Source organism: Vitis riparia, chromosome 18 (assembly GCF_004353265.1).
Source record: "Vitis riparia cultivar Riparia Gloire de Montpellier isolate 1030 chromosome 18, EGFV_Vit.rip_1.0, whole genome shotgun sequence".
NCBI classification, from domain to species: Eukaryota; Viridiplantae; Streptophyta; class Magnoliopsida; order Vitales; family Vitaceae; genus Vitis; species Vitis riparia.
The window spans coordinates 38,616,705-38,623,124 of NC_048448.1; positions in this window are offsets into that span (position 1 = coordinate 38,616,705).

Here is a 6,420-nt window from a genome sequence, read left to right on the forward strand (position 1 = left end):
AAGAAGAAATGTGAAATTGTGGTTGTGGTTAATTTGAATGCAAACATGATTAAGATTAATATTGTTGATGTTCATGCTAATTCTTGGTGGTTAGATATTGGTGTCACTATTCATGTTACTAATTTTTTGCAGGAGATGACAAACAAAAGGAGACCGTCAAAGCATGAAGAATGTGTGTATATGGGTGATGGAAGCAAAGTGAAAGTAGAATTTTTTGGCATGATAAAGCTAAAATTGACCACATAAAGTTTTTTGTTGTTACACAATGTTGCTTACATACCCTCACTTAGGAAATTTTTGATTTTTGTATCTATTTTGGATAGACAAGGTTACACTTTCCACTTTGGAAGGGGAAAAGTGGATATATTTAGCAACCCAGTTCTAATTGACAATGTTGTTTTGTTTGGCAATCTTTATAGTCTCGGTTTGCATCATGGTCCTTTATGTGATTCATCTTCAGTTAATTTTGTTGTTGGTTGCAAGCGTGCTATAATGAATTTGAGTTCTTCCATGTTGTGGCACAAACGCCTAGGTCATATTTCTAGGCAAAGATTAGAGAGATTGGTTAAATATGGTGTGCTTTCTAATCTTGATTTCTTAGACTTTGAGACTTATGTTGTTTGCTTAAAGAGGAAGATGACAGCTAAGAATAGAAAGAAGAAGATTGATAGGTGTGGAAGTACTTTAGACTTGATCTACACAGATATATGTGGTCATTTGACACCAACTGCTTTAAAAGGTTATAAACATTTCATCATTTTTATTGATGATTTCTCTAGATATGGTTATGTTGAACTAATCCATGAGAAATCTGAATCCCTAAATGTGTTTAAGGTCTTTAAGGCTAAGGTGGAGTTGTAGTTGGGAAAACCCATTAAAGCTATGAAGTCTGATAGAGGTGGTGAGTATTATGGGAGATATGATGAGATTGGACGGAATCCTAGACCAATTTTTTAAGTTTCTATTGGAATACGACATTGATGCTAGATATATAATGTCAGGCACTCCTCAACAAAATGAGGTTGCAGAAAAGAGGAATCGCACATTGTTGGATATGGTAAGGTGCATGTTGTCTAATTCCTCCTTACCGGAATTTCTGTGGGGTGAAGCCTTAAGGACTCCGACATATATTTTGAATCAAGTGCCCAGTAAGTTTGTGCCTAAGACACCTTATGAGCTATGGTCAAGGAAGAAACCGAGTCTTCACCATTTTCATGTTTGGGGATGTAAGGCTGAGGTTAGGTCATATAACCCACAATCAAAGAAACTTGATCCTAAAACCATTAGTGATTTCTTCGTTGGTTATTGCATTGGATTAAGGGGTTCTAGATTTTATTGTCCATCTCATACCACCAAGATCATTGAGTCAAACAAGGTTGTATACTTTGAAGATGAAGTTAATGTTGATCCTAATTTTCTGCCTCTTGAGATACCTTTTGGAGAAGAGCATGTTATAATTCATTTTCCTATATCTCACGTTCCAGATGTGGATGTTCCTATTGTCCAATAGCCAACCACTAATCAAAGAGAGCATGGTGATCAAGTGGAACCTGACATTCTTGTTGACGACACTGTTGTTGATGGGATTCCTTTGAGAAGATCACAGAGGGTTCGTAGACCGGCTATTTCAGATGATTACATGATTTATTTATAGAAGCATGAGTATGATAGTTATGATGTTTCTGATCCAGTCACTTATCAAGAAGGAATTCATTGTCTTCAATTCACTTCTTGGAAAGAAGCCATGGATGATGAAATGAACTCTATGTATATGAATAGTGTTTGGGATTTGGTCGAATTGCCACATGGTTGTAAACCAATTAGGTGCAAGTGGGTCTTTAAGACCAAACGTGATTCTAGCAGGCAAATAGAGAGATATAAAGCTAGATTGTGCTTAAAGGTTATAGTTAAAGAGAATGAATTGATTTTAAAGAAACCTTATAACCTGTGTCGACTAAGGACTCTTTTAGAGTGATTATGGCCATAGTAGCTCATTTTGATTTGGAGCTACATCAGATGGATGTCAAGACAACTTTCTTGAATGGTGATCTGGATGAGGATGTGTATATGGAGCAGCCTACTGGTTTTGTAGAAGTTGGAAATGAAGATTTAGTTTGCAAGCTCAATAAGTCAATTTATGGTCTTAAACAGGTTTCGAGGCAGTGGTATCTGAAGTTTGATAGAATTATCACCCAAAATGGTTTTAAAGAGAATACAGTTAATAGATGCATATATTTGAAGGTCAATGGGAGTAGTTACATATTTCTTGTTTTATATGTTGATGATATACTACTCGCATCAAATGATTCCAACTTGTTAATTGAGATAAAGAACATGTTGTCAACCCATTTTGACATGAAGGATTTTGGTGAGGCTTCTTATGTTTTGGGCATAAAGATTCTTTGTGATAGGGCTAATGAGGTGCTTAAATTGTCTCAAAGAACCTATATTGAGAAAATATTGAAGATGTTCAATATGCATAACTGTAGTTCTACTAGAGCACCAATTATGAAGGGTGATAAGTTTTCAAAGGCTCAGTATCCTCAAAATGATGATGAGAGAGAGGAAATAAGAATCATTCCTTATTCATCTTTGGTTGGCAGCCTTATGTATGCTCAAGTATGTACACGCCCTGATATTGCTTTTGTTGTGGGCATGTTGGGAAAGTACTTGAGCAATCCAAGGAGTCAACATTGAAAAGCTGTTAAGAAGGTCCTTAGGTATTTGCAAAGAACTAAGGACTTCATGTTGACATATCGGCACACCAACATACTTGATGTAGTTGGGTTTTGTGATGCTGATTTTGCTGGCTGCATAGATGATAAGAAATCCACTACGGGCTATATTTTTGTTATGATAGGAGGAGTTGTATCTTGGAAAAGTGTCAAGCAGACACTTACGACATCTTCAACTATGGAGGCAGAGCATGTGGCATGTTGCCATGCTATATGGATGCAGAATTTTATTTCAGCTTTGGGAGTTGTTGACTCCATTTCGAAACCGCTGAAATTATTTTGTGATAATTCTGTAGCTGTTGCTTTCTCTAAGAACACTAAGAGTACTTCTCGCTCCAAGCATATTGATGTAAAGTTCTATTTTATTAAGGAGAAAGTGGTAGAGTCTCTTATTGATATTGAACACATGTCCACAAAAGGTATGTTGGTGGATCCACTAACAAAAGGCTTACCCATAGTTGTGTTTCATGAACATGTATCTCAAATGGGGTTGTTGGGAGCCTAGGTTGCATTAAGTTAGTGGGAGCCATTTTTGGTATTGTAATATTATGCTATTGTTAGAAGGATTGCTATTATTGTATATTTCCCCGTGAATCAAGCAATGTAGCATGAATGATTGCTTTTTGATTATTTGTTTTGATGAGATTCAATGGGACGTTGATTTATGATTATGTATATGTTGTGATGTTTAGTTATATGGTCCAAGTGGGAGAATTGTTGGAATTTTTATGTGTGGACTTACATAATCAATGTAATAATGCCATAAATCAATGTTATTTTATTTTTTGCATTGTGGTCCATAATGGGGTTGGACACATTGTTGCTTCATTTTTTATGGGCTCATCATAATTCACTTGACTGGCCCATTAAGTCAAGTAGTTCAAATAATGTGTGTATAATATGATATATATATATATATATATATATATATATATATATATTTATTTATTTATTTATTTATTTATATATATACATAAGTGCAAAAAAGGTTTCTTTATCCTAGGGCTGAAAAGTGCACACACAGACTGAATTTTGGGTGTAGAAAGGAAAGAGCTCATTAAACCCAGATTTTCACACAATCACGCACTGAGCATATCCTTGGACACTAGTGGAGCACGAAAATGGCTTTCATGGCATTAATCAAGGTAAACATTTTATTAATTGTTATTTTACTATATGCTTTAATGTCTACATATGATCCTATTATAATATTCATGAATTTATGCTCTTATATTTTTATCAAAATAAATAAATAAATATTATTAATTTACTATAAATAGTGTGATTTTTAAAATATAATACTTGATTATTTAATAAAAATATTGTTATTTATCATAACTTGTACAAAATTTATTATTTATTTTTAATTCGAAGAAATAAAATCTTAATATTTATTTTGAAAAAATACTCAATGATGTGTTGTAACCTTACAATAAAGTTTCTTTCTATTTTTATTTTTATTTTCTATTTAAATAATTATTTAAAAATCTGAAACTAAAATCATTGCCATGTAGGCCACCCAAGTGAGATGGCACAACATAGATGCAATAACTCGGTGGTCATAGGATGCATGTATTGAAATATTATACTAATTTAAAAATATTATTTTCACTCATAAAACAATTAATATGTAAATAAAATAAAAAATTGAATAAATTTTCATTTAGATTTTTATTTTAATATGTATAGAAATTCAATCTAATAAAATTAATTCTCAATATTTATTTTTGTTATATAAAAGGTCATGTGATCCCCTTATCCCTGTTAATTTATTGGACAAATAGAAAAGCATTTGGATTAAGTAAGTTGGAGGAGATAGGTGGATTTGGGCCTTCCCAAATTTAGATTTGGGCCTACAAAAGTGATTCAAAGCTGAGTCCAGTCCAAACTGCACATGTCTTATTGGGACTGAATTTGGGCCTATTGACTTGACCTGGGTCAACCTGATTCAAGTCAATGGGAGGCAATTTGGTATCATCGTCACTATTGTACCAATGTTGGTCTTATTTTAGTATTGACTCCGAATTTGAGTTTTCTCAATCCCAATTCACTAGCCAACTTTTCATAGTTGTAATTGGCATTAAACTAGGTTTAATTTATAATTAAATATGATTAGCCTTAAACTAAATCCAATCATCTATGGTTGAATGGGTAATTTTCATATGAAAATTTATGTTGTAATTCATATTATTGGGTATTATAGTAACCGTCCATTTGATAGTAATTTTAGAAAATATTTTTAATGTTTTTAATATTTGAAAATTTTTATCATTCAAGTGTTAAAAATATTAAAAATATTTTCTAAAATCACTTCCAAATGCACTCTAAATACTCTTCAATAATTGAATTCATGTCAAGTTTCAAAATTAATATCATAATTCTTCCTAAAAGGTGTCAAAGTTTTAATGTAAATACCTTAAAATGAAAGAAAGTATAAACTAAGAATTTGTTTTTATTTTAAATACTTTCTTGAGATCTACATAAAATTAAAATTAAAATTATTATTCAATATTCACATTTTTGTGAACTTCAAATAACAACACATCAATAAAGAAATGGGGAAAAAATTAAAATAAAAATGAACTTCCACAAGGACACCTCCATTTCTTAGACCATATTTACCTGAAACATGCATACCGATGAAATGAACTTTCCTAACCACCCTTCCACAGACTTTTGTCATTAATTTGACTCTAGACGACTGATTAATTTAATAAGTCACAAGTCCTCCTTAGAACCATAAACGCCCTCAAAAATAAAAATAAATAAATAATAAAATGGAATTTTAACTCCATGCTTTATGAACATTCTTTACAGAAAACATTGAATGAAAGCATGAGCATTTAAACATAGATTATAGTTTAATCTATTGTACTTTAATTTATATTGGGTTTGAGCTCAAGTTAGTTTTGGATTTAGTAATTCTTTGTTACAATCTTTATTTTTTAATTTTTGATATTTTATTATAAATATATAAATAAACATTTACTCTGAGATCGAACATATTTTCCAATAGAAATATTATAAATATTTGTAGACCCCCATTTGGGGATCTTAGTTTTTAATATAACATTAGAGGAGCTGACAGCACATTGGAGATAAGAGGGGGGGTCCCTCTTTTTTCCACACCAGGAAAATCAGCTGCATAAACATGGGCGACCATGCTGGTGGTTGGGAGACGACGTGCTGCTGATGCGAGGAATAGGAGGAGGCAGGTAGTGGCTTGCTGTGGAAGATGGAAACTGGAGGAGATAAAAAGGAGGTTTTTGGCTTCAAGCTGGGGGATCGAGCGCAAAGGAGGGGAAACCAGAGCCGAGGAGTTCGAGAGCTTTCCTTACTCACTTCTGGGAGTAGACACACCTAGCTCGAAATCAAAAAACAGACACTTGTTTGAAAGGAGGATCAGAAGGTAAGTGCAAGCCCTACGCCTCTGTTTTCTTCATTACATTACTTTGCTCCTCACTGGTTTCTTAGCATTGTTTGGATTGAGTGTGGGCTTAAGGCCATACTTCTGATTTACTTGTTGATCTTTGAGATGATTGTAGGCTGCTTGTTGTTGTTTCATATCTGCAATTCCTTTTGATTTTGCTAAAAAAAATGATTTCACTCTGCTTTGCCTCTATTGCTAAGTGTTCAAAAATCATGTTTTGTTCCTATTCGATCTGGTCTCCCCCACTCGATCAGC